The sequence below is a fragment of the Artemia franciscana genome, chromosome 17, assembly GCF_032884065.1.
Source record: "Artemia franciscana chromosome 17, ASM3288406v1, whole genome shotgun sequence".
Taxonomy (NCBI): domain Eukaryota; kingdom Metazoa; phylum Arthropoda; class Branchiopoda; order Anostraca; family Artemiidae; genus Artemia; species Artemia franciscana.
The window spans coordinates 33508236-33535915 of NC_088879.1; the positions used below are offsets into that span (position 1 = coordinate 33508236).

At 35.4% G+C, this 27680-nt stretch overlaps 1 long non-coding RNA gene across 1 annotated transcript; it reads right to left on the bottom strand.

Moving 5' to 3' along the window:
* Positions 1-1373: 1373 nt before the first annotated feature.
* Positions 1374-27231, bottom strand: LOC136037628 (uncharacterized). The gene is made up of 2 exons (XR_010619994.1): positions 27074-27231; positions 1374-1683 (listed from the first exon to the last, which is right to left on the bottom strand). It is a non-coding gene; the product is annotated as an uncharacterized LOC136037628 (long non-coding RNA).
* Between the last annotated feature and the right edge of the window lie 449 nt (positions 27232-27680).

The following is a 27680-nucleotide window of genomic DNA, read 5'->3' on the forward strand; positions in this document are numbered from 1 at the left end:
GATCCTCGTTGTCGCTTGTCTTTTAACCACAGGTTTTGGTGTCCATAATTTTAATTTGTGATTCGTTATGATGCTTGTTGTCAAGTATCTTCCAGCCGTAGATTCTGTTGCGCTTTATTTTCGTTCATCAGTAGCTTAATGCATTATTTTCATGGGTTTTGTGCTTCAGCTGTTTAGAATTATTCATGATCTTGCATAATTTCGCATTACATTATTATTTTGATGTGACTTTTCACTGAAGGTTTCATTAGGCAACATTTTTGTTTGCAATTCAATGCGTGCCTCGCTCTCACTTGTTCCACGCCTTTTGCTTTAGCTGTTCAGAGCTACTCGTTACATTATATAACTTAGTATGCGTCTGTTTCCTATTCGATTGGTCATGCTCGTTTCTACTAGCCGCATAATTTTTTGTGCGTCATTTTTCTTTGCAATGTGTTTTCCCTGTCGTATGTCTTCTAACTAAAGATATTGTTCCGAATCATTTTTGTTTACAATTCATTTTGATACTTTTTGTCTTAAGTCTTTTTAGCGCAGGTTTCGTTGTGCTTTATTTTTGTTTAAGATTCGTAGCACGGATGCCATGTATATATTGGATTCTAATTGTCACTTATTATCTAATGTGACTAAATGTGCTTTTCCCCACTTATTTTTTTGTCTTTTATTATTTTGCTACATAACTCAGTTTATGACACGATTTGATCCTCGTCGTCGCTTGTCTTTCAGCCTCAGATTTCGCTGTCACTTGTTCTAGGCCTTTGCCTTAGCTTTTCAGTCATTCGTCTACCTTGCATAATTTTGTGTACGTCATAGGCACCGAAAACAATACGATTATCCAAGGAAAATGATGTTAAGTTGCTCTTTAAATGAATAAAATGAATCCGACGTCATTAACATGAAAAATATTTTTCAGTTCTGAATGCATTTTCACAAACTCATAACTATCTAGATTGCTTTTCAGGACAAATAATCTAAGTGTACCCATTTTCAAAAATATATGGAGGCATTTTTGAGAAAAATACTTAAATATGCAATTACTGTTCGCTTTAAAATAATTATTTTAATTATTGCTAGTAATAATTATTTTAATTATTACTCTTTAGCACGATAAGTAAGAGAGTGCTATTCACTAAAAAACTAATGATTAGAGTTAAACCTGTCCTCCCCCTCCTAACACCAAATTTTCAACTGCCAAAGGGCAATAAACAATTTTGATTAAGAATCTCATGTACTAGATATGTGTCGGAACAATTTGAAAAAAACTAACTAGCGAGACTACTTATTTATACGGCACACTATCTTCTCACAGAACCTCAAGTGGAGCTGAAAAGTGCATGCAGTTTTAATTTTCATAAGAGAAAATTTACGAGCAAACATAAAAAAACACGCTTTATTTTTGTTTTTTTAGACATAAAATAATTTGAAAAATATCTCAGTACCAAATACACAAACTCCCCCTGTCCACACTTGTTTTTCTGATAATACTATATTTTCCTTGACAGTTCTTGTAACAAGAGTGTAATAGACCAGGCAAGTAATAATAATACACCTCTGCCTCTTACGCAAAGGCTCCTCAAGGATCTTCTGAAGAAGTAAAGATAAATTCAGGCTAAATAGCTGTAAGTGTCCTTCTGATCGTCACTTATTTTCCAAGTATTCTTTTTCCATGAGCAAGTCAATACAATTCTGCAAAAACAAATGAGTGATCAAAACGAAATAATTAATAGTAAAGAATATAGTATTGAACTCTACCCGGCGGTGCTGATCTGGGTTTCATGGATTTTTAGCCAGGAAGTACAATAGGAAGTTGGGGGCCACCCATCCTGTGTTTTCGTACACCCATCCTGTTTACCTTCCCCAGGTTTCTCCTGGTACCCATTTAGAGCTGGGTTTGACTAAAGTCACACCACAGATCCATGTTCCATACTATATAGCCAGCGTCACAAGGATTCGAACCGTTGTCCTCGTTGTCTGTTGTCAGTTGTCCCTCGGCTAAGAGTTGATTATAAGGAAACGGAATGGGTGTAAAAATCCATAACATAAAGAATAAAGGTTCCACAAAAGAAAAAGAAAAATGGGAGATGCCTGCAACGGCTTCGCTCGGTGACGCTTCCAATGGGTTATTTAGGAGCAGTACATTAGAATACACGTAAGTTTTGGTTTAAAAAAAAATACCAGGGCTAATGAGACCAGCTAGGGTGGCTACTTATAGGATACATGCTAAGTAAATGAAAGTCTTAGGAATAGATTCCTTTCCTAGCTTAACTTTATTGGCCCTTAATTACTGACCTTTACCTAGATTTAAATTACCTTTATTTTCTGGCTCAAATTTTGCAGAGAAGAATCAATAAAGTGCAGTTTAGTTTTTGGTGGTTTTTATTAGCTTAACCTTTCTCACAGATCTTTACAATGGGATTGGGCTTTGGAAAATGTTGGGTCATTTCTATCTCCAGAAATGAGGAATTGATTTAGGCAAATACACCACAAATGTACACAAATGAAATTAAAATCCGAAAATTCCCGATGAAACTATAGGAAAGCACATTAATGTACCTCTTTTCTACTTGGTATGAGGTGCTGTGGTATGAGTGACAAAGAAATATTTGTTACTCATTTTTAATGTTGTCGTTTTCGTTAATTATGCATCAATTTAGAGTTAGGTACACAAGGATTTGTTTCAGTGGTAGAACCACTCAAATCATCACGTCAGAAACTAGTTTACTAATTCAGGTAACCAAAATACCAATTATACCAACTTTGGGTCCCCCAGAAGTCATCCAACCGGCATTTTCATGGTATGCGTGAACATAAGCTAGCACTAATAAATTTTGTGATGTTTTCTCAGTGAATTCTGCATAACTTTCTATTATTACAAGAAGCTCCATAGACCCACTACTAAGTATCGCTTTGCATTTTGTAAGTCTCGAAAACAGGTCATCGTTTTCTAGCGAGGAGAACGATCAAGACAGGTCAAAACTTAAAGATCCCTTAAATTAAAAAAAAATATTTATACAGAAGACGTTACATTAATAAACATTTGAACGGCGATTTACTTCATTTTTCATGTGGGGGGGGGGGGGGGTCTTATTATTGAATTGTATAACAACGTAATTAAATAATTACCGGGGAAAAGCAAGAAAATGAGTTTTTGTATCTATAATGTCATATACAGATGATAAATGAATCCGACCAGCTAAAGCAAAAGGCAAGGAAAAAAATTCTGAAATAATCATTAACGAAAATAAAGCAGAAAGGGATTCAAATTGAATTAAAACGAAAATAATGCAAGACAAAATCTATTGTCTTTAAGCAAGATTCTTCTCTGAAAAACAGATCTGGATATATCAGGACAATGCTACAGGCCGTTTGGAGCTTTAATTCTTGAAAAATACTATTTCATATAAATGACATTACATCTACATACATTTAAAGAGCAACTTACTCCATTTTCCCCATTAGTGGTCGCAGCCTATCATTTTTGGTATCTATGACGCATGCAAAATTATAAGAGACTAGCTGTTGGGGATGCTTCGCACACACACCCCCCCCCCAAGCCCCCCACGTGCGTAAGTCGTTATGCGCCATATTAGCTACGCGCCATTGTAGTTGTGTCCCTTTGTCCCACCTGTGAATATAGATACGTTTTTAACTACGTAAAACTTGCGAATATACAACATTCTTCGCTGTCCCATTGTCTGTGCATATAAATAGATGGTCAGGCTTACCGACTCTTGAACATGCAACATATATTTGTCCATGGAAAAAACAATCCGTATTCAGATCTATACCTCATTATTCTAATGATTTCCCTTGAGCTTTGTTGATGGGGATTGGTAATCGAACATTGCCTGTGTCCCCGTCGTCATTTATATATCCCCCCGTGCCCCCCGGCGTCCCCGTTGTAGTTTTGTCCCTGTGTCCCGGTCGTAATTTATATTCCCTGTGTCCCGGTAGTCATTTGTGTCCCGGTGTCCCAGTGTGTAATCTCTCTTTGAGTGTCCCGGTCGTCATTTATATTCCTTGTGTCCCGGTCTGTAATTTCGTCATTCAACAAACAACTTCATGACGCCATAATGCTCAATCCTTATAATGACGTCAGTCGACAAACATGACGTCAGTTGACACACAAACATGTCCTGGTCTGTAATTTCTCTTTGAGTGTCCCGGTCGTCATTTATATTCCCTGTGTCTCGGTGTCCCGGTCGTCATTTGTGTCCCGGTGTTCCGGTCTGTAATTTCTCTCTGAGTGTCCCGGTCGTCATTTATATTCCCTGTGTCCCGGTCGTCATTTGTGTCCCAGTGTCCTGTTCTGTAGTGTCATCTTATAATGACGTCATATACAAACCCTTATATACTTATAATGACGTCATATACAAACCCACAAACAAGCATGCATACATACAACTTATTTTTATATTTATAGATATAGTTTCTTTTTTAGGTTTTCTTTTTTAGTTTTCTTTTTTTAGTTTTAAACCTTTTTTGGTTTTTTCAGTCTTTTTTCTTTTTAGTTTTTTACCTTTTTTATTTTTTTCCTTTTTTTAAAGTTTTTTTCTTTTTAGGTTTTTTTTAGCTTTTTTCACGCCATATTAGTCACGCGCCATTGTAGTTTTGTCCCTGTGTCCCACCTTTGAATATAAATAGATATATATATATATACATATATATATGTTTTTAATTACTTAAAACTTGCAAATATGCAATATTCTTCGCTGTCCCATTGTCTGTGCATGTAAATAGATTGTCAGGCTTACCAACTCTTGAACATGCAACATATAATTGTCCATGGGAAAAACAATCCGTATTCAGATCTCTACCTCATTATTCTAATGATTGCCCTTGAGCTTTGTTGACGGTGATTGCTAATCGAACATTCCCTGTGTACCGGTCGTCATTTATATATCCCCCCTGTGCCCCCCGGTGTTCCTGTTGTAGTTGTGTCCCTGTTTCCCGGTCATCATTTATATTCCATGTCTCCCGGCCGTTATTTGTGTCCCGGTGTCGCAGTCTGTAATTTCTCTTTGAGTGTCCCGGTCGTCATTTATACTCCTTGTGTCTCGGTGTCCCGGTCGTCATTTGTGTCCCGGTGTCCTGGTCTGCAATTTCGTCAGTCGACAAACAACTTCATGACGGCTTAATGCTCAATCCTTATAATGACGTCAGTCGACAAACATGACGTCAGTGGACACACAAACATGACGTCAGTCAACACACACACAAACAAACAACATATTTTTATGTAGATAGATAGATAGATTATAACAGATGTAGAATAACTCCAAACAGCTAAATCAAAGTGGATGGAAGAAGTAACATGAAGAATCACATTAAATGGAGACAAAAATTGTTACTCAAGGAAGTGTGCCCTTGGAGTAAAAATATAAATTAAAATTGAGCGAAGGACCATATTATTCTAGAATTTGTAAGGAATAAACAGGGCATGTAAATATGCCTGACCTAATGATGAACGAAAATGGAGCACAAAGAATATCTCATTGAATTGCAAACAAAAATGTTGCATAATGAAATATACTCTCTTTGTGTGGAATTTCGCCAGAAAAAAACGATCTAGATAGTTCACGACTTTGGTAAATTCGTCTTGAGCCTTGATACCGAAAAATGTTTTTCAAATAAATGACATCACATTCATATGCATTTGAAGACCAACCTAATTCATTTTTTCTCAGGCTGGTCGTACGGTTTTGGTATCTATGACGTGTGCGAGTTTACACAACATGTAGAAAAACTCCAAACAGCCAAATCAAAAGGCATGAAACAAGTGTCAACAGTAGGTAGTGTTAAGGTAGAGGAAAAGAACCTAAAGAAGAAAAAAGAACAGATGAACAATAGACCAATTACTGCACTAAATCTTGTCACGGCAACGATACTTAACGATAAAAATAAAACATGAAATAGAAACAAAATATTACTGCAGTAAATATGGTTATGAAACAGACATACAAAATACTAAACACTGTCGAATTAGACCAATATACCAATTATTCTGTGACGAATTGAGGTTTTAGTTCAGCTTGGCAATCAATTTATAGGTTGTAAGATTAGGGTCAGCGAGTTTAAGTTTTCTTAGCAATTGAGAATTCCAATACAAATATTTTAGTAAATAAAAGCAAATTAAACGAAAATGGGCCCGACTTTCAAACATTTAGTTCTAGTAAACAGCTTCCAAAATGGTGGAGTGACATACAAAATGCTACTGGGAAATACGGCACTGAAAATTGTATTTATCTTCTGTGGTGCTCAATCACTGTAGCAACAAGTATTTAAAAAGATACTGGCTTTTTTATTTTTTGGTTTTAGATCTTATTTAATTTTAGTTTATTTTAGATTTCATCTTTGCTTCTTAGCGTTGTAGACGCCTTGTTTATACAGGCGAAATATCCGCGTCGTTTTAGTTTGTCTTTTCCTTCTAATGAACGTAGTCCTGTTTATTTTCTTCATCTTGAGATTTCTCTCTCTTTATTTAAGCGCTATAAATGACGGTAGCTCACCTTTCAAGTGAAATAGCACTATTTTTGATTTATCAGGATGAAAACAAAGGCCAAGTTAAAGATACCCCTGTTGAAGTGTGACAAAAATCTCATTCATTATTGTACAAAGTACCAAGTGTTGAACTAATGCCTCATCACCAATTTTCCAATCAATGATAACGTTGCCCGGGCAACGTAGGTCTAGTTTTGATTTTTCTGGTAACCGCAGATTTCGTTGTACAACTATTTTGGTGGCAACCCTTCGTGATTGGGCTACAATCAATTCTAGCTTTTGTTTGCTTTTTGTACAGGTCTCGTTTTTAGTAAAGTTTGGGCTCCTTTCTATCTTTTGCAAAGATGAACCAAATTGCCACAGCATAACGCGAAAATTTGTCTAGATATATTGTCGAAAATCAAGCTGTCTTGCTTTGGGAAATCCGTATAGATATTACTCCAGGCTAGTCTTTGAACCAGCCTAGATTGCCTGGATTGGACTGGCTTTATATCGACTAGTGCTGTGAATTATGTTCGTCTCTGTACCAAGAACATTTTTTCTAAGGTTCTTACTCTTCATTGTAAAAACTTAATAATTTGGCACGCACTTAAAGTGACAAAAATCTTCTTTTTAGAAATATCTCTCACAAAGATAGGTCTATTAGGGAATGGTATGCCAAGTCACCTATATTGCTCGTGATCGGCACAGCTAGAACTCTTGAAACTCAGCTAGAAACTTTCCTTGCTACCAGTCCCAATAGAGTATTTGTTGTCAGGGCACCATCGATAGAAGATATATATATATATATATCTATCTATATATATAAAAATAAGTTGTCTGTCTGTCTGTGGATCAGGTGACGTCATGTTTCTGTGTCGGCTGACGTCATGAAGTTAGTTGTCGTCATTTTTGGTATGACGGTGACGTCATTAATGGTATTTAAGACATGCGTTCACGGAAAAATGTTTAATTGTAAAATGACTGAAGAACCTACAATGGCAACAGCCGAGGAAGCTGCTCAAAGAGTCTATGCCAAAAAACTTGCTGCTGATACAGAAAGTAAGAAAAGAAAGCGTGCCGAGGAATCACAAGAACAGCAAGAAAACAGGCTTGCAGCTGATAGAGAAAGTAAGAAAAGAAAGCCTGCCGAGGAATCACAAGAACAGCAAGAAAACAGGCTTGCGGCTAAAGAACGCAAAACCGCGCAGTTAGATGAAAATCCACCTGGAAAGTGAGAGTCAAAACATATCAAAACTGAAAATGATAGCGATGATGATTGGGTTTGGGATTTTGACTTGGATAAGGTCATCAATGCCTACCAGATTTAAGTTAAAAAACAAAGGTTCGGCGATATGTACTTCATAGTGACGCTGAAAAATAAAGAAGAAAAAAAACTGGAAAAATGTAAAAAACTAAAAAAACTAAAAAAAAAAAAACACTCAAAGATAAATTACAGACCGGGACACAAATGACGACCGACACAGAGGGAATATAAATGACGACCAGGAACCTCAAAGAAAAATTACAGACTGGGACACCCGGTCACAAATCACGACCGGTAATATAAATGACGACCGGGACGCAGGGAAACAACTACAACGGGGACGCTGGGGGCACAGGCGGGATATATAATTGACGACTGAGACACAGGTATTGTTTGAATAGAAATTACAGACCGGGAAACAAATGACAACCGGGACACTGGGACACAGGGAATATAAATGACGACCGGGACACTCAAAGAGAAAATACAAACTGGGACACTAGGACACAAATGACGACCGGGACACAGGGAATATAAATGCTATTTATATGCACATACAATGGGACAGCGAAGAATGTTGTATATTCGCATGTTTTACGTAGTTAAAAATATATATTTATATATATCTCTATTCACAGGTGGGACACAGCTACAATGGCACGTAACTAATATGGCGCGTAACGACTTACGCGCATGGGGGGGCTTGGGGGGGCGCGAAGCGCCCCACCAACTAGGTGTTGGGGTGGCGCGAAGCGAGTTGTGTGTATGCATGTTTGTTTGTTTGTAAAAAGAGCGTTTGCATATGACGTCATTATTAGTACATAAGGCTTTGTATATGCACAGACATATAAATATAAATAATATTTATATGCACAGACAATGGGACAGCGAAGAATGTTGTATATTCGCATGTTTTACGTAGTTAAAAATATATATTTATATCTATCTCTATTCACAGGTGGGACACAGGGGCACAGCTACAATGGCGCGTAACTAATATGGCGCGTAACGACTTACGCGCGCGGGGGGGCTTTGGGGGGCGCGAAGCGCCCCACCAACTAGGTGTTGGGGTGGCGCGAAGCGCCACCCCAACAGCTAGTATATATATATATACTAGCTGTTGGGGTGGCGCTTCGCGCCACCCCAACACCTAGTTGGTGGGGGTGCTTCGCGCCCCCCCCCCCCCAAGCCCCCCCACGCGCGTAAGTCGTTACGCGCCATATTAGTTACGCGCCATATTAGTTACGCGCCATTGTAGTTGTGTCCCTGTGTCCCACCTGTGAATATAGATAGATTTATATATGTGTTTCAAACTACGTAAAAATTGCGAATATACAACATTCTTGGCTTTCCCATTGTCTGTCCATATACAAAGCCGTATGTACTAATAATGACGCCATATGCAAACGCTCTTTTTACAAACAAACAAACATGCATACACACAACTCGTTTTTATATAGATAGATAGATAGATAGATACAATACAAATTAACTACGTAAAACTTGTGAATATACAACAGTCTTCGCTGTCCCATTGTCTGTGCGTATAAATAGATTGTCAGGTTTACCGACCCTCAAAGATGCAACATACAATTGTACATTGGTAAAGCAATCTGTATTAAGATCTATACCGCATTTTTCTAGTGATTGCCCTTGAGCTTTGTTGATGGTGGTTGCAAATGCTAATCGAATTGGGAATTGCAATCTTTTAAATTGAAAAAGCAGATCCGTTGGAATCATGGGAATGCGAGGAATAAGAACAGCCTCACCCTCATAAGGCCCTGTCAAGATTGTGGCATCTATTAGGTTTTCCATTGTTTTTTTTTTTTACGGCAAGTCGCGTGCCATTGCAAAGCTTTGGTGGGTTGATATTTCTTAAAAGTATTATTGGTACGCCTATTTTTAGTTGTAGCAAGTGTGGTGGACACCCTGAAGGATCTATGGAATTTAAAAATTCAGATGGATAATTAACCGCTTCATTTGGTTCCGAAATACAAATTAACTGCGTAAAACTTCCAGCCTGATATTCTACGATTTCATCGAAATCTTTGATTTCGGACTGCAAGCCAAAAACTGCCATGTCACTGCCTTTGTTGACGTATTTACATATGTATTTGATTGCCTTTACGGAGTTACAGTATTCAACGTTTATGTGTGCATTAAATGTTTTTGATAATAAAGGGGAATATGGAACAACCCACTGGTTATCTACTTCGATGGTGGTACCGTTACGCTTCTTTATTATTGCTGTTTTACCGCCATCTTCAGTAGATCTTCTTCTATATTGTGGGTAACCATCATTGCCAGTAATTGTTTTGGGTACTAAAAGTCGAGGATATTGCTTTGTGCACCTTCCTTTGGCCATGCATGGTGAAATTTCGTTCAGTGCACCGCAAGGTCCATGTATCATATTTTTTACAATAATATCATGTAACCCCTTATCGACATTTTTATCAGGTATTTCAGCGGAAATCACATCATCAATTTCGTTTGAAGTAATTTTTTTATGTAGCCAGATTAGTATATGTGCGTGTGGCAAACCTCGTTTTTGCCATTCCACTGAGTACATCCAGCATCGCACTGACCCAAACACTTCATGTTTTACAAGGTAGTTTATCAGTGATTTCAACTTTTGCCGGAAGACACGTGCCGTAATGTCATGCCTATGAACCGCCGATTGTCCTTGAAGTAAAAGCTGCAGTATCTCGTCCCAAGATTGATTACATGTAAATGTAATAAATAAATCTGGACGACCATAGAGACGAACATACGCAATAGCATCTTGATCATATTCATGCATATGACGGGGACTGCCAACATATGACGAAGGTAAAATTGTTAATCTTCCAACGTTTGTGGTATCTCGCAAATGAATGTATTGTTCAGAGCGGAGCTTGGTCTGATTCAGGCGGATATATAGCAAACGTTCTGATTCAATTTTAGCATACATATCAACCATAAATTGGTGAAACAATTCACGGCATTTTAAAATATAATTTTCTTCATCCTGCCGAATCATTAGTCTATAGGAATAATAATGCATTGCACTGCATTTCTTATTCATTTCTTTGTTAGTGGCTGGATTCATCAATTTAATATTAAAGTGATACCCGTCGGCTCCATCCCAAAAAATGATAGGATATTGTAGGGCATCGTAGCATCGATGAGTTTCAGCAATTCTTAACAACTGAGCGTTTCGCTTATGTAGAATAATATGCTGCTTCTGCGTTGCTCTAGTAGTTCCTCGGCACGCCTTCTTTTTTCACTTTCTCTTTCAATTTTAGCATACATATCAACCATAAATTGGTGAAACAATTCACGGCATTTTAAAATATAATTTTCTTCATCCTGCCGAATCATTAGTCTATAGGAATAATAATGCATTGCACTGCATTTCTTATTCATTTCTTTGTTAGTGGCTGGATTCATCAATTTAATATTAAAGTGATAGCCGTCGACTCCATCCCAAAAAATGATAGGATATTGTAGGGCATCGTAACATCGATGAGTTTCAGCAATTCTTAACAACTGAGCGTTTCGCTTATGTAGAATAATATGCTGCTTCTGCGTTGCTCTAGTAGTTCCTCGGCACGCCTTCTTTTTTCACTTTCTCTTTTAGCAGCAAGTCTGCTTCTTCGTTGCTCTGGTAGTTCCTCGGCATGCTTTCTGTTCTTTCTTTCTCTATCAGCCTCAAGCCTGTTTCCCTGCTGGTCTTTTGATTCCTCGGCACGCCTTCTTTTTTCACTTTATCTTTTAGCAGCAAGTCTGCTTCTGTGTTGCTCTAGTAGTTCCTCGGCACGCCTTCTTTTTTCACTTTCTCTTTTAGCAGCAAGTCTGCTTTCGCGTTGCTCTGGTAGTTCCTCGGCACGCTTTCTTTTCTGACTTTCTCTATCAGCAGCAAGTTTTTTGGCATAGACTCTTTGAGCATCTTCATCAGTCATTATAAACTTAAGCATTAATAGAATTCTACGCGAACATACGTCTTATATAACTTGAATGACGTCACGCCTTCAAAGCAAAAATGATGGCAACTAATTTCATGACGTCAGCCGAAACATGACGGCGACCATATGTCTTATATAACTTGAATGACGTCACCTTCAAAGCAAAAATGATGGCAACTAATTTCATGACGTCAGCCGAAACATGACGTCACCTGATCCATCCACAGATCCACACACAGACAACTTATTTTTATATATATAGATATATATATATATATATATATATATATATATATATATATATATATATATATATATATATAAACATGCGAATATACAACATTCTTCGCTGTCCCATTGTCTGTGCATATAAATAGATTGTCAGGTTTACTGACTCTTGAACATGCAACATATAATTGTCCATGGGAAAAACAATCCGTATTCAGATCTATACCTCATTATTCTAATGATGTGTCCTTGTGTCCCGGTCATCATTTATATTCCCTGTGTCCCGGTCGTCATTTGTGTCCCGGTGTCCCAGTTTGTAATTTCTCTTTGAGTGTCCCGGTCGTCATTTATATTCCCTGTGTCCCGGTGTCCCGGTCGTCATTTGTGTCCCGGTCTGTAATTTCTAGTCGAACAATCCCTGTGTCCCGGTCGTCATTTATATATCCCGCCTGTGCCCCCGGCGTCCCCGTTGCAGTTGTGTCCCTGTGTCCCGGTCGTCATTTATATTCCCTGTGTCCCGGTCGTGATTTGTGTCCGGGTGTCCCAGTCTGTAATTTCTCTTTGAGGTTCCCGGTCGTCACTTATATTCCCTCTGTCTCGGTCGTCATTTGTGTCCCGGTCTGTAATTTCTCTTTGAGTGTTTTTTCTTTTTAGTTTTTTTTTTAGTTTTTTACCTTTTTCCTTTTTTCAGTTTTCTTTTTCTTCTTTATTTTTCAGCGTCACTATGAAGTACATATCGACGAACCTTTGTTTTTTTAACTTAAGTCTGGTAGGCATTGATGACCTTATCCAAGTCAAAATCCCAAACCCAATCATCATCGCTATCATTTTCAGTTTTGATATGTTTTGACTCTCGCTGTCCAGGTGGATTTTCATCTAACTGCGCGGTTTTGCGTTCTTTAGCCGCAAGCCTGTTTTCTTGCTGTTCTTGTGATTCCTCGGAACGCTTTCTTTTCTTACTTTCTCTATCAGCAGCAAGTTTTTTGGCATTAACTCTTTGAGCAGCTTCCTCGGCTGTTGCCATTGTAGGTTCTTCAGTCATTTTACAATTAAACATTTATCCGTGAACAAATGTCTTAAATACCGTTAATGACGTCACCGTCAAAGCAAAAATGACGACAACTAATTTCATGACGTCAGTCAACACAGAAACATGACCTCACCTGATCCACAGACAGACAGACAACTTATTTTTATATACTAGCTGTTGGGGTGGCGCTTCGCGCCACCCCAACACCTAGTTGGTGGGGGCGCTTCGCGCCCCCCCCAAGCCCCCCCGCGCGCGTAAGTCGTTACGCGCCATAATAGTTACGCGCCATTTTTTAGTTTTTTTATTAGTTTTTAGTTTTTTTTTCTTTTTAGTTTTTTTGTCCCGGTCGTCATTTATATCCCCCTGTTTCCCCCGGTGTCCCCGTTGTAGTTGTGTCCCTGTGTCCCGGTCGTCATTTATATTCCCTGTGTCCCGGTCGTCATTTGTATCCCGGTGTACCGGTCTGTATATACATTCGTTTTTTAGTTTTGTTTTTCTCCTTTATTTTTTTCCTTTTTTTTCTTTTTTAGTTTATTTAGATTTTTAGATTTTTTAGTTTTTTTATTAGTTTTTAGTTTTTTTTTTCTTTTTAGTTTTTTTGTAGTTTTTAACTTCTTTTTAGTTTTGTTAATTTTTTTTTTACTTATGTCCTGGTCGTCATTTATACTCCCTGTGTCCCGGTGCTTTGTTGATTGCTAATCGAACATTCCTTTTGTCCTGGTCGCTTTCTCTTTGAGTGTCGTCATTTTTGGTTTTTACCTTTATGTTAGCTTATTTTTCAGTTTTTTCCTTTTTTTTAGTTTTTTTTTATTTTTTATTTTTTTTAGTTTTTTACCTTTTTTTAGTTTTTTTAGTTTTTTTAGTTTTTTTAGTTTTTTTAGTTTTTTAGCTTTTTTACTTTTTTTTTTAGTTTTTAGTTTTTTTTGTAGTTTTTGCCTTTTTTTAGTTTTTTCAGTTTTTTTTAGTTTTTTATTGGTTTTTACCTTTATTTTAGCTTATTTTTCAGTTTTTTCCTTTTTTTTAGTTTTTTTTAGTTTTTAGTTTTTTTAGTTTTTTACCTTTTTTTAGTTTTTTTAGTTTTTTTAGTTTTTTAGCTTTTTTATTTTTTTTTATTAGTTTTGAGTTTTTTTTGTAGTTTTTGTTTTTTTTTAGTTTTTTTAGTTTTTTAGCTTTTTTATTAGTTTTTAGTTTTTTTTGTAGTTTTTGCCTTTTTTTAGTTTTTTTAGTTTTTTAGCTTTTTTATTTTTTTTATTAGTTTTTAGTTTTTTTGTAGTTTTTGCCTTTTTTTAGTTTTTGTTTTTAGTTTTTTAGCTTTTTTACTTTTTTTATTAGTTTTTAGTTTTTTTTTGTAGTTTTTGCCTTTTTTTAGTTTTTTCAGTTTTTTTTTTAGTTTTTTATTGGTTTTTACCTTTATTTTAGCTTATTTTTCAGTTTTTTCCTTTTTTTTTAGTTTTTAGTTTTTTTCGTTTTTTACCTTTTTTTAGTTTTTTTAGTTTTTTTAGTTTTTTAGCTTTTTTATTTTTTTTATTAGTTTTTAGTTTTTTTTGTAGTTTTTGCCTTTTTATAGTTTTTTTAGTTTTTTAGCTTTTTTATTAGTTTTTAGTTTTTTTTGTAGTTTTTGCCTTTTTTTAGTTTTTTTAGTTTTTTAGCTTTTTTATTTTTTTTATTAGTTTTTAGTTTTTTTTGTAGTTTTTGCCTTTTTTAGTTTTTTCAGTTTTGACGTCACCTGATCCAGTTTTTTCAGGTGACGTCACCTGATCCACACATCCACAGACAGACAACTTATTTATATATATATAGATATATAGAAGATAGATAGATACGTCAGTCGACAAACATGACGTCAGTCGACACACAAACATGACGTCAGTCGACAGACAGACAAACAACTTATTTTTATATAGATAGATATCTATATATATAAAAATAAGTTGTCTGTCTGTGGATGGATCAGGTGACGTCACCTGAAAAAACTGGATCAGGTGACGTCAAAACTGAAAAAACTAAAAAAAGGCAAAAACTATAAAAAAAACTAAAAACTAATAAAAAAAATAAAAAAGCTAAAAAACTAAAAAAACTAAAAAAAGGCAAAAACTACAAAAAAAACTAAAAACTAATAAAAAAGCTAAAAAACTAAAAAAAAGGCAAAAACTACAAAAAACTAAAAACTAATAAAAAAAATAAAAAAGCTAAAAAACTAAAAAAACTAAAAAAAGGTAAAAAACTAAAAAAACTAAAAACTAAAAAAAACTAAAAAAAAGGAAAAAACTGAAAAATAAGCTAAAATAAAGGTAAAAACCAATAAAAAACTAAAAAAAAAACCGAAAAAACTAAAAAAAGGCAAAAACTACAAAAAAACTAAAAACTAATAAAAAAAAGTAAAAAAGCTAAAAAACTAAAAAAACTAAAAAAAAACTAAAAAAAGGTAAAAAACTAAAAAAAAATAAAAAATAAAAAAAAACTAAAAAAAGGAAAAAACTGAAAAATAAGCTAAAATAAAGGTAAAAACCAATAAAAAACTAAAAAGAAAAAAAGGAAAAAACTAAAAAAAATTTTCATCTAAAAAACTAAAAAAAACTAAAAAAGGTAAAAACTAAAAGAACTAAAAAAGAAAAAAATAAATGACGACACTCAAAGAGAAAGCGACCAGGACAAAAGGAATGTTCGATTAGCAATCAACAAAGCACCGGGACACAGGGAGTATAAATGACGACCAGGACATAAGTAAAAAAAAAACTAACAAAACTAAAAAGAAAGTAAAAACTACAAAAAAACTAAAAAGAAAAAAACTAAAAAAAGGCAAAACTACAAAAAAAACTAAAAACTAATAAAAAAGCTAAAAAACTAAAAAAACTAAAAAAACTAAAAAAAGGTAAAAAACTAAAAAAACTAAAAACTAAAAAAAACTAAAAAAAAGGAAAAAACTGAAAAATAAGCTAAAATAAAGGCAAAAACTACAAAAAAAACTAAAAACTAATAAAAAAATAAAAAAGCTAAAAAACTAAAAAAACTAAAAAAAGGCAAAAACTACAAAAAAAACTAAAAACTAATAAAAAAGCTAAAAAACTAAAAAAAACTAAAAAAAGGCAAAAACTACAAAAAACTAAAAACTAATAAAAAAAATAAAAAAGCTAAAAAACTAAAAAAACTAAAAAAAGGTAAAAAACCAAAAAAACTAAAAACTAAAAAAAACTAAAAAAAAGGAAAAAACTGAAAAATAAGCTAAAATAAAAGTAAAAACCAATAAAAAACTAAAAAAAAACTGAAAAAACTAAAAAAAGGCAAAAACTACAAAAAAACTAAAAACTAATAAAAAAAGTAAAAAATCTAAAAAACTAAAAAAACTAAAAAAAACTAAAAAAAGGTAAAAAACTAAAAAAAAATAAAAAATAAAAAAAAACTAAAAAAAGGAAAAAACTGAAAAATAAGCTAAAATAAAGGTAAAAACCAATAAAAAACTAAAAAGAAAAAAAAGAAAAAACTAAAAAAAATTTTCATCTAAAAAACTAAAAAAAACTAAAAAAGGTAAAAACTAAAAGAACTAAAAAAGAAAAAAATAAATGACGACACTCAAAGAGAAAGCGACCAGGACAAAAGGAATGTTCGATTAGCAATCAACAAAGCACCGGGACACAGGGAGTATAAATGACGACCAGGACATAAGTAAAAAAAAAACTAACAAAACTAAAAATAAAGTAAAAACTACAAAAAAACTAAAAAGAAAAAAACTAAAAAAAGGCAAAAACTACAAAAAAAACTAAAACTAATAAAAAAGCTAAAAAACTAAAAAAACTAAAAAAAGGCAAAAACTACAAAAAAAAACTAAAAACTAATAAAAAAAATAAAAAAGCTAAAAAACTAAAAAAACTAAAAAAACTAAAAAAAGGTAAAAAACTAAAAAAACTAAAAACTAAAAAAAACTAAAAAAAAGGAAAAAACTGAAAAATAAGCTAAAATAAAGGTAAAAACCAATAAAAAACTAAAAAAAAACTGAAAAAACTAAAAAAAGGCAAAAACTACAAAAAAAACTAAAAACTAATAAAAAAAGTAAAAAAGCTAAAAAACTAAAAAAAATAAAAAAACTAAAAAAAGGTAAAACTAAAAAAAATAAAAAATAAAAAAAAACTAAAAAAAAGGAAAAAACTGAAAAATAAGCTAAAATAAAGGTAAAAACCAATAAAAAACTAAAAAGAAAAAAAGGAAAAAACTAAAAAAAAATTTCATCTAAAAAACTAAAAAAAACTAAAAAAGGTAAAAACTAAAAGAACTAAAAAAGAAAAAAATAAATGACGAGACAAAAGGAATGTTCGATTAGCAATCAACAAAGCACCGGGACACAGGGAGTATAAATGACGACCAGGACATAAGTAAAAAAAAAAACTAACAAAACTAAAAAGAAGGTAAAAACTACAAAAAAACTAAAAAGAAAAAAAAACTAAAAACTAATAAAAAAACTAAAAAATCTAAAAATCTAAATAAACTAAAAAAGAAAAAAAAAGGAAAAAAATAAAGGAGAAAAACAAAACTAAAAAACGAATGTATATACAGACCGGGACACCGGGATACAAATGACGACCGGGACACAGGGAATATAAATGACGACCGGGACACAGGGACACAACTACAACGGGGACACCGGGGGAAACAGGGGGATATAAATGACGACCGGGACACCGGGACAGGGAATGGTCGATTAGCAATCACCATCAACAAAGCTCAAGGGCAATCATTAGAATCATGAGGTATAGATCTGAATACAGATTGTTTTCCCATGGACCATTATATGTTGCATGTTCAAGAGTCGGTAAACCTGACAATCTATTTATATGCAAAGACAATGGGACAGCAAAGAATGTTGTATATTCGCAAGTTTTACGTAGCTAAAACCATATATATATATATATATATATATATATATATATATATATATATATATATATATATATATATATATATATATATCTATATTCACAGGTGGGACATAGGGACACAACTACAATGGCGCGTAACTATTATGGCGCGTAACGACTTACGCGCGCGGGGGGGCTTGGGGGGGCGCGAAGCGCCCCCACCAACTAGGTGTTGGGGTGGCGCGAAGCGCCACCCCAACAGCTAGTATATATATATATATATATAAATAAGTTGTCTGTGGATGTGTCTGTCAGGTGATGTCATGTTTGTGTGTTGACTGACGTCATAAAGTTAGTTGTCGTCATTTTTGTTATGACGGTGACGTCATTAAAGATACATAAGACGTGCGTTCAAGTAGAAATCTATTAATGTTTAACTTTAAAATGAATGATGAACTTACAATGGCAACAGCCGAGGAAGATGCTCAAAGAGTCTATGCCAAAAAACTTGCTGCTGATAGAGAATGTCAGAAAAGAAAGCGTGCCGAGGAATCAAAAGAACAGCAAGGAAACAGGCTTGAGGCTGATAGAGAAAGAAAGAGCAGAAAGCGTGCCGAGGAACTACCAGAGCAACACGAAAGCAGACTTGCTGCTAAAAGAGAAAGTGAAAAAAGAAGGCGTGCCGAGGAACTACCAGAGCAACATGAAACCAGACTTGCTGCTAAAAGAGAAAGTGAAAAAAGAAGGCGTGCCGAGAAATCACAAGAACAGCAAGAAATCAGGCTTGCTGCTGATAGAGAAAGTAAGAAAAGAAAGCGTGCCGAAGAATCAGAGCAACCTGAAAGTTATCGCCTGGCATTCAGGTACACCCCAGTCGATGATTATAGCTTGAGTTGATGTGTTCAAATCGGGACTATGTCTAAAATTTGTCCCTATTGCAAGGCCTTGAAATTCAATGGTGAAACAATGGGAATGCGTTGCGCCTCAGGAAAAGTTAAACTTCCTCTATTGGCTGCACCACCAGAGCCATTGAAGACTTTCCTTACTGGACCTATTGCGTATGTTCGTCTCTATGGTCGTCCAGATTTATTTATTACATTTACATGTAATCAATCTTGGGACGAGATACTGCAGCTTTTACTTCAAGGACAATCGGCGGTTCATAGACATGACATTACGGCCCGTTTCTTCCGGCAAAAGTTGAAATCACTGATAAACTACATAGTAAAACTTGAAGTGTTTGGGTCAGTGCGATGCTGGATGTACTCAGTGGAATGGCAAAAACGAGGTTTGCCACACGCACATATACTAATCTGGCTACATAAAAAAATTACTTCGAACGAAATTGATGATGTGATTTCTGCTGAAATACCTGATGAAAATGTCGATAAGGGGTTACATGATATTATTTTAAAAAATATGATACATGGACCTTGCGGTGCACTGAATGAAAATTCACCATGCATGGCCAAAGGAAGGTGCACAAAGCAATATCCTCGACTTTTAGTATCCAACACAATTACTGGCAATGATGGTTACCCACAATATAGAAAAAGATCTACTGAAGATGGCGGTAAAACAGCAATAATAAAGAAGCGTAACGGTACCACCATCGAAGTAGATAACCAGTGGGTTGTTCCATATTCCCCATTATTATCAAAAACATTTAATGCACACATAAACGTTGAATACTGTAACTCCGTAAAGGCAATCAAATACATATGTAAATAAGTCAACAAAGGCAGTGACATGGCAGTTTTTGGCTTGCAGCCCGAAATCAAAGATATCGACGAAATCGTACAATATCAGGCTGGAAGATACATAAGCAGTAATGAAGCTGTTTGGCGAATTCTTTCATTTCCGATACATGAACGTAGTCCAGCTGTTGTTCACTTAGTGGTACATTTACAGAATGGTCAACGTGTTTATTTCTCGGAAACCAACGTGTAACAAAGAGCCCTGAATCCACCGGATACAAAGTTAACCAGTTTCTTTTCACTTTGCAAAAGTGATTCTTTTGCAAAAAAACTGCTGTATACTGAAGTGCCTTCGTATTACACGTAGAATACTAAAAATAAAGTATTTGAACGTCGAAAACAGGGTAAGTCAGTCGACGGCCAACCTACCATCTTCAAAGATACCACGATAGGAAGACTCTACACCGTTCACCCCAATCAACATGAATGCTTCTTTCTACGCCTGCTTTTTGTGAATGTACCCGGTCCGACATCCTTTGAGTATTTGAGAACTGTAAACGGTACTATACATGACACTTACCGTAGTGCATGCCAAGCTCTGAATTTATTGGAGAATGACCAACACTGGGATAACTGCATCAATGACGCGTGCGAAACGTCAACCCCAAGTCAAATTCGTGCATTGTTTGGCATCATTTTAACAACTTGCTCTCCATCAGCTCCTAGAGAGTTATGGGAAAAATATAAGTCAAAAATGTCCGAAGATATACTCCATCGAAAACAGTTAGAGACGTCAGATATGACTTTTGATTTTACATCAGAAATTTATAACTACACTTTAGTTATTATAGAAGATTTGTGCGTACGTATGGCAAACAGACCTCTTCAGGATTTGGGAATGCCTTCACCTAACCGTATCGCTGCTGTTTCGACATGTGTAGGATTGGATCGTGAACAAAGTTACAGTACGAGTGATCCATTGTCGTATGTACAAAATAACATTTCCAAGTTAACGTCGGAACAAAAAGACATTTATGATACGATAATGCATTGTGTCGATAACAACGTTGGAGAAATTTTCTTTTTGGATGCGCCAGGAGGTACTGGTAACACGTTTGTGATAAAACTGATTCTGGCATCAATTCGATCAAAAAATGATATAGCGTTGGCAATTGCGTCGTCCGGAATAGCCGCAACATTGCTGCCTGGTGGAAGAACTGCTCATTCCGCTTTGAAATTGCCTCTGAATTTGCATTCTACAGAAACTCCCACGCACAATATTTCCAAATCATCTGGGATGGGTAAAGTATTGCGGCAATGCAAACTTATTATTTGGGATGAGTGCACAATGGCACACAAAAAATCACTCGAGGCTCTGGATCAATGCTTGAAAGATTTGCGAGGGAAGTCGAAACCCTTTGGCAGCACATTAATATTGCTTGCGGGTGATTTCAGGCAAACATTACCTATGATACCTAGATCAACTCCTGCAGACGAAATGAATGCTTGCCTGAAAAATTCTAATTTATGGGCACACGTAAAAACATTAAAATCAACTACAAATATGCGTGTCCGATTGCAAAACGATGACTCTGGTCAAACATTTTCAGATCAGTTGCTGGCAATTGGAAACGGAAAGCTCCCAGTAGACTCAATTTCAGGACGTATACAACTACCTGCTGATTTCTGTAATTTAGTGACGTCCAAAAATGAATTGATTGAAAAAGTATTTCCGAATATTCTAAAAAATTATAAAAATAATAAATGGCTAAGTGAAAGAGCGATTCTCGCACCCAAAAATATAAACGTCCACGAAATCAACAATATAGTTTGGACCAAGATTCGAGACCAGGCAGTCCTTTACAAGTCAGTCGACACAGTTTTGGAACCAAATGAAGCGGTTTATCATCCATCTGAATTTTTAAATTCCGTGGATCTTTCAGGGTTTCCACCACACATGCTACAACTAAAAATAGGCGTACCAATAACACTTTTAAGAAATATCAACCCACCAAAGCTTTGCAATGGCACGCGACTTGCCGTAAAAAAAAAACATGGAAAACCTAATAGAGGCCACAATCTTGACAGGGCCTTTTGAGGGTGAGGCTGTTCTCATTCCTCGCATTCCCATGATTCCAACGGATCTGCCTTTTCAATTTAAAAGATTGCAATTCCCAATTCGATTAGCATTTGCAATCACCATTAACAAAGCTCAAGGTCAATCATTAGAAAATGTGGTATAGATCTTAATACTGATAGTCTTTCCCATGGACAATTGTACGTTGCATGTTCGAGGGTCGGTAAACCTGACAATCTATTTATATGCAGCGACAATTGGACAGTGAAGAATGTTGTATATTCGCAAGTTTTACGCAGTTAATTTGTATTGTATCTATCTATCTATATTAAAACGAGTTGTGTGTATGCATGTTTGTTTGTTTGTAAAAACAGCGTTTGCATATGACGTCATTATTAGTACATACGGCTTTGTATATGCACAGACAATGGGAAAGCCAAGAATGTTGTATATTCGCAATTTTTACGTAGTTTGAAACACATATATAAATCCATCTATATTCACAGGTGGGACACAGGGACACAACTACAATGGCGCGTAACTAATATGGCGCGTAACGACTTACGCGCCCGGGGGGGCTTGGGGGGGAGCGAAGCACCCCACCAACTAGGTGTTGGGGTGGCGCGAAGCGCCACCCCAACAGCTAGTATATATATATATGTTTTTAACTACGTAAAACTTGCGAATATACAACATTCTTCGCTGTCCCATTGTCTGTGCATATAAATAGATTGTCAGGTTTACCGACTCTTGAACATGCAACATATAATTGTCCGTGGGAAAACAATCCGTATTCAGATCTATACCTCATGATTCTAATGATTGCCCTTTAGCTTTGTTGATGGCGATTGCTAATCGACCATTCCTTGTGTCGCCGTCGTCATTTATATATCCCCCTGTGCCCCCGGCGTCCACATTGTAGATGTGTCCCTGTGTCCCGGTCGTCATTTGTGTCCCGGTGTCCCAGTTTGTAATTTCTCTTTGAGTGTCCAGCTCGTCATTTATATTCCTTGTGTCCCGGTGTCCTGGTCGTCATTTGTGTCCCGGTGTCCCGGTCTGTATATACATTCGTTTTTGAATTGGTCTTTTTTTTAGTTTTTAGTTTTTACCTTTTTTTAGTTTTTTTTTTTAGTTATTCCTCATGATTCTAATGATTGCCCTTGAGTTTTGTTGATGGTGATTGCTAATCGAACATTCCCCGTGTCCCCGTCGTCTTTTATATATCCCCCTGTGCCCCCCTGTGTCCCCGTTGTAGTTGTATCCCTGTGTTCCCGTCGTCATTTATATTCCCTGTGTCCCGATCGTCATTTGTGTTTATGTCCCGGTGTCCCGGTCGTCATTTGTGCCCCAATGTCCTGGTCTGTAATTTCGTCAGTCGACAAACATGACGTCAGTCGACACACAAACATGACGTCACTCGACACAAGGACAACTTATTTTTATATTTATAGATGTCTCGGTGTCCCGGTCGTCATTTGTGTCCCGATGTCCCGGTCTGTAATTTCATCAGTCGACAAATAAGACGTCAGTCGACACACAAAATGACGTCACTCGACACACAACCAACTTATTTTTATATATATAGATAGGCTGTATGTGTTTTATGTCTGTTACACTATCTCTGTTACGCCAGATTATATCTTCTATGTATTTTTGTGTTGAGGGTTTGCATATGACGTCTGAAAAATAAAGAAGAGAAAGAAAACCAACTAAAATGTAAAAACTGGGAATTCCATAAATATTTCGAAATATTTTAACAATAGATATTTTAACAAGTAATTCGAAAACTTTAAAACGGATACTTAAAATTCTGAGGTCTATTATAAATTGTTGAGCTTTAGCAAGCTTGGCACGTGAAGATTTTTCCAACTGTCAATGTTGGAATGAACATTGACAAATTGAAAAACATTGAAAAAGATAGAATGTTACCAAATCCTACAACAGAAGAAACAGCGGAGGAAGCTGCTCAAAGAGTTAATGCCAAAAGGCTTGCGGCTAAAGAATGCAAAACCACGCAATTAGATGAAGATCAACCTGGACAGCGAGAGTCAAAACGTATCAAAACTGAAAATGATAGCGATGATGATTGGGTTTGGGATTTTGACTTGGATAAGGTCATCAATGCCTACCAGATTTTAGTTAAAAAAAACAAAGGTTCGGCGATATGTATTTACGTCTGAAAAATAAAGAAAAAAAGAAAACTGAAAATAAAAATGTAAAAATTGGGAATTGCATAAATATTTCAAAATATTTTGACAATAGATTAAAGTAATTCGAAAACCTTAATAGCAGATACTTAAAATTTTGAGGTATATTATAAATTGTTGAGCTTTAGCATTCTTGGCACGTGAAGATTGTTCCAACTGTCAATGTCAGAATGACCATTGACCGACATAATTTGCGATTACTATATGTCACTTGGTTAATACCAAGTGCCATAAAAAGGTAAAAAACTAAAAAAGCTGCAAAATAAAAAATAAAAACTGAAAAAGAAACTATATCTATATATATATATATATATATATATATATATATATATATATATATATATATATATATATATATATATATATATATATAAAATAAGTTGTATGTCTGTTGACTGACGTCATGTTTGTGTGTCGACTGATGTCATGTTTGTCGACTGACGTCATTATGAGGATTGAGCATTATTCCGTTACGAAGTTGTTTGTCGACTGACGTCATGTTTGTTGACTAACGAAATTACAGACCGGGACAACGGGACACAAATGACGACCTGGAAACAGGGAATATAAATGACGAACGGGACACTCAAAGAGAAATTACAGACTGGGACACCGGGACACAAATAACGACCGGTACACAGGGAATATAAATGACGACAGGGACACAGGGACACACCTACAACATGGACGCTGGGGGCACAGGAGGGATATATAAATGACGACTGGGACACAGAGAATGTTCGATTAGCAATCACCATCAACGAAGCTGAAGGACGATCATTAGAATAATGAGGTATAGTTCTGAATACGGATTGTTTTCCCCATGGACAATTATATGTTGCATGTTCAAGAGTCGGTAAACCTGACTATCTATTTATCTGCACAGACAATGGGACAGCGAAGAATGTTGTATATTCGCAAGTTTTACGTAGTTAAAAACATACATAAATCTATCTATATTCACAGGTTGTACACAGGGACACAACTACAATGGCGCTTAACTAATATGGCGCTAAAAAAGCTAAAAAAAAGAAAAAACCTAAAAAGATAAAACTTAAAAAAAGCAAAAAAATAAAAAAGGTAAAAAACTAAAAAAAAAAGCTAAGAAAATAAAAAAGCTGCAAAACTAAAAAAAAAAGAAAAACTAAAAAAGAAATTATATCTATATATATAATAATAAGTTGTTTGCAGGCATGCTTCGTTTGTTTGTGGGTTTGCATATGACGTCATTATTACGAAACTACCTCATTGTTTTACGTTATCGTTTCTACCCGTTGCGTAAACACTTAATTCTGTCAGATTTAAAAGGTAAAAAACTAAAAAAGCTGCAAAACAAAATAAATTAAAACTAAAAAAGAAACTATATCTATATCTATATATATACTAGCTGCTGGGGTGGCGTGTTGCGCCACCCCGCCACCCTAACACCTAGTTGGTGGGGGCACTTCGCAGCCCCCCCCCAAGCCCCCCCCCCCCGGCGCACAAGTCGTTACGCGCCATATTAGTTACGCGCCATTGTAGTTGTGTCCCTGTGTCCCACCTGTGAATATAGATATATATATATATATATATATATATATATATATATATATATATATATATATATATATATATGTATATATATATATATATATATATATATATATATATATATATATATATATATATATATATATATATATATATATATATATATATATATATATATATATATATATTTAACTACGTAAAACTAGCGAATGTACAACATCCTTGGCTGTCCCATTGTCTGTGCATATAAATAGATTGTCAGGTTTACCGACTCTTGAACATGCAACATATAATTGTCCTTGGGAAAAACAATCTGTATTCAGATCTATACCTCATTGTTCTAATGATTGCCCTTGAGCTTTGTTGATGGTGATTGCAAATCGAACTTTCTCTGTGTCCCTGTCGTCATTTATATATCCCTCTGTGCCCCCTGTTGTCCCCGTTTTTGTTGTTTCCCTGTGTCCCCGTCGTCATTTGTATCCCGGTGTCCCAGTCTGTAATTTCTCTTTGAGTGTCGCGGTCGTCATTTATATTCCCTGTGTCCCGGTCGTCATTTTTGTCCCGGTCGTTATTTGTGTTCCGGTGTCCCGGTCTGTAATTTCTCTTTGAATGTCCTGGTTGTCATTTATATTCCCTGTGTCCCGGTCGTCATTTTTGTCCCGGTGCTTTGTTGATGGTGATTGCTAATCGAACATTCCTTGTGTCTCGGTCGCTTTCTCTCTGAGTGTCCCGGTCATAATATATGTTCCCTATGTCCCGGTGTCCCAGTCTTCATTTGTGTCCCGATGCCCCGGTGTTTAATTTCGTCAATCAACAAACATGACGTCAGTCGACACACAAACATGACGTCACTCGACACACAGACACACAAACAACTTATTTTTATATATATAGATGTCCCGGTGTCCCGGTCGTCATTTGTGTCCCAATGTCCCGGTGTGTAATTTCGTCAATCAACAAACATGACGTCAGTCGACACAAACATGACGTCACTCGACACACACACACACACACACACACACAGACAACTTATTTTTATATATATAAATAAATAAGGATTTAAATAAAGGATAAATAAGGATAAATAGATTTAAAAGGTAAAAACTAAAAAAGCTGAAAAAAAAATTAAAACTAAAAAAGAAACTATATCTATATCTATATATATACTAGCTGTTGGGGTGGCGCTACCAGCACCAGCTAGCATCTTATATGATCTAGTTGGTATTATAAAGCTATCCCTAACTTTTCAGGATCACAATAACATAGATAACATTCTATTAATTGTTACGAAACTATATCATTGTTTTACATTCTCGTTTGTGCTTGTTTCTTCACTATCGGTTAAATGATGAAGTTGTCAGCCTATTGAAGTTTTTAAAACGGTATGTTCAAACAAGAACGCAATCAGTTATCAGATGACTAAAGGCTATTCCTCAGCATTGTATAGACAACAAGTACCAAATAATATCGAAAGAAGGGACTAAATTGACATTGCAGCCAGTTGAACTTTATCCTTAGACATCGTGACGGATGAAAACTTGGAACAATATCTTATATAATCTAGTTGGTATCATAAAGCTGTCCGTAACTTTTCAGGATTAAAATATCATAGGTGACACTAATTATTACGAAACTCCCTCATTGTTTTATGTTATCGTTTCTACCCGTTGCGTAAACACTTAATTCTGTCAGATTTAAAGAGATCGAACATAATGCGCACCAATTTGCACAAATTTCTAGCCCAAAGTGAACAGATTCTTACTTACAAGTCCCTCTCCTGTGACAGACATCAAATTCACCGAAAACAAATAAATGAGTACACCAACTCAACATCGCTGAAGATGATTGTAGCCCAACTGCCGATTATTAAACAGTTCGTGGTAACGAACTGTAGTAAGGAGCGACCCGGCTCAATAGTAACCAAAACTCTAAAAATGGAAAAAATTTGGAAAATTTGGTTTCAATAGTAACCAAAACTCTAAACTCTAACCAATAGCTACATCAAATGAATCATATTTTAATGCTGATTTTAAATATATAAGTTTCATCAAGTTTAGTCTTACTCATCAAAAGTTACGAGCCTGAGAAAATTTGCGTTATTTTAGAAAATAGGGGGAAACACCCCCTAAAAGTCATAGAATCTTAACGAAAATTACACCATCAGATTCAGCGTATCAGTGAATACTGTAGAAGTTTCAAGTTCCTATATATAAAAATGTGGAATTTTTTTTTTTTGCCAGAAGGCAGATAACGGATGCGTGTTTATTTGTTTGTTTGTTTGTTTTTTTTGTTTTTTTTTCCCAGGGGTGATCATATCGACCCAGTTGTCCTAGAATGTTGTGAGAAAGCTCATTCTAACGGAAATAAATAGTT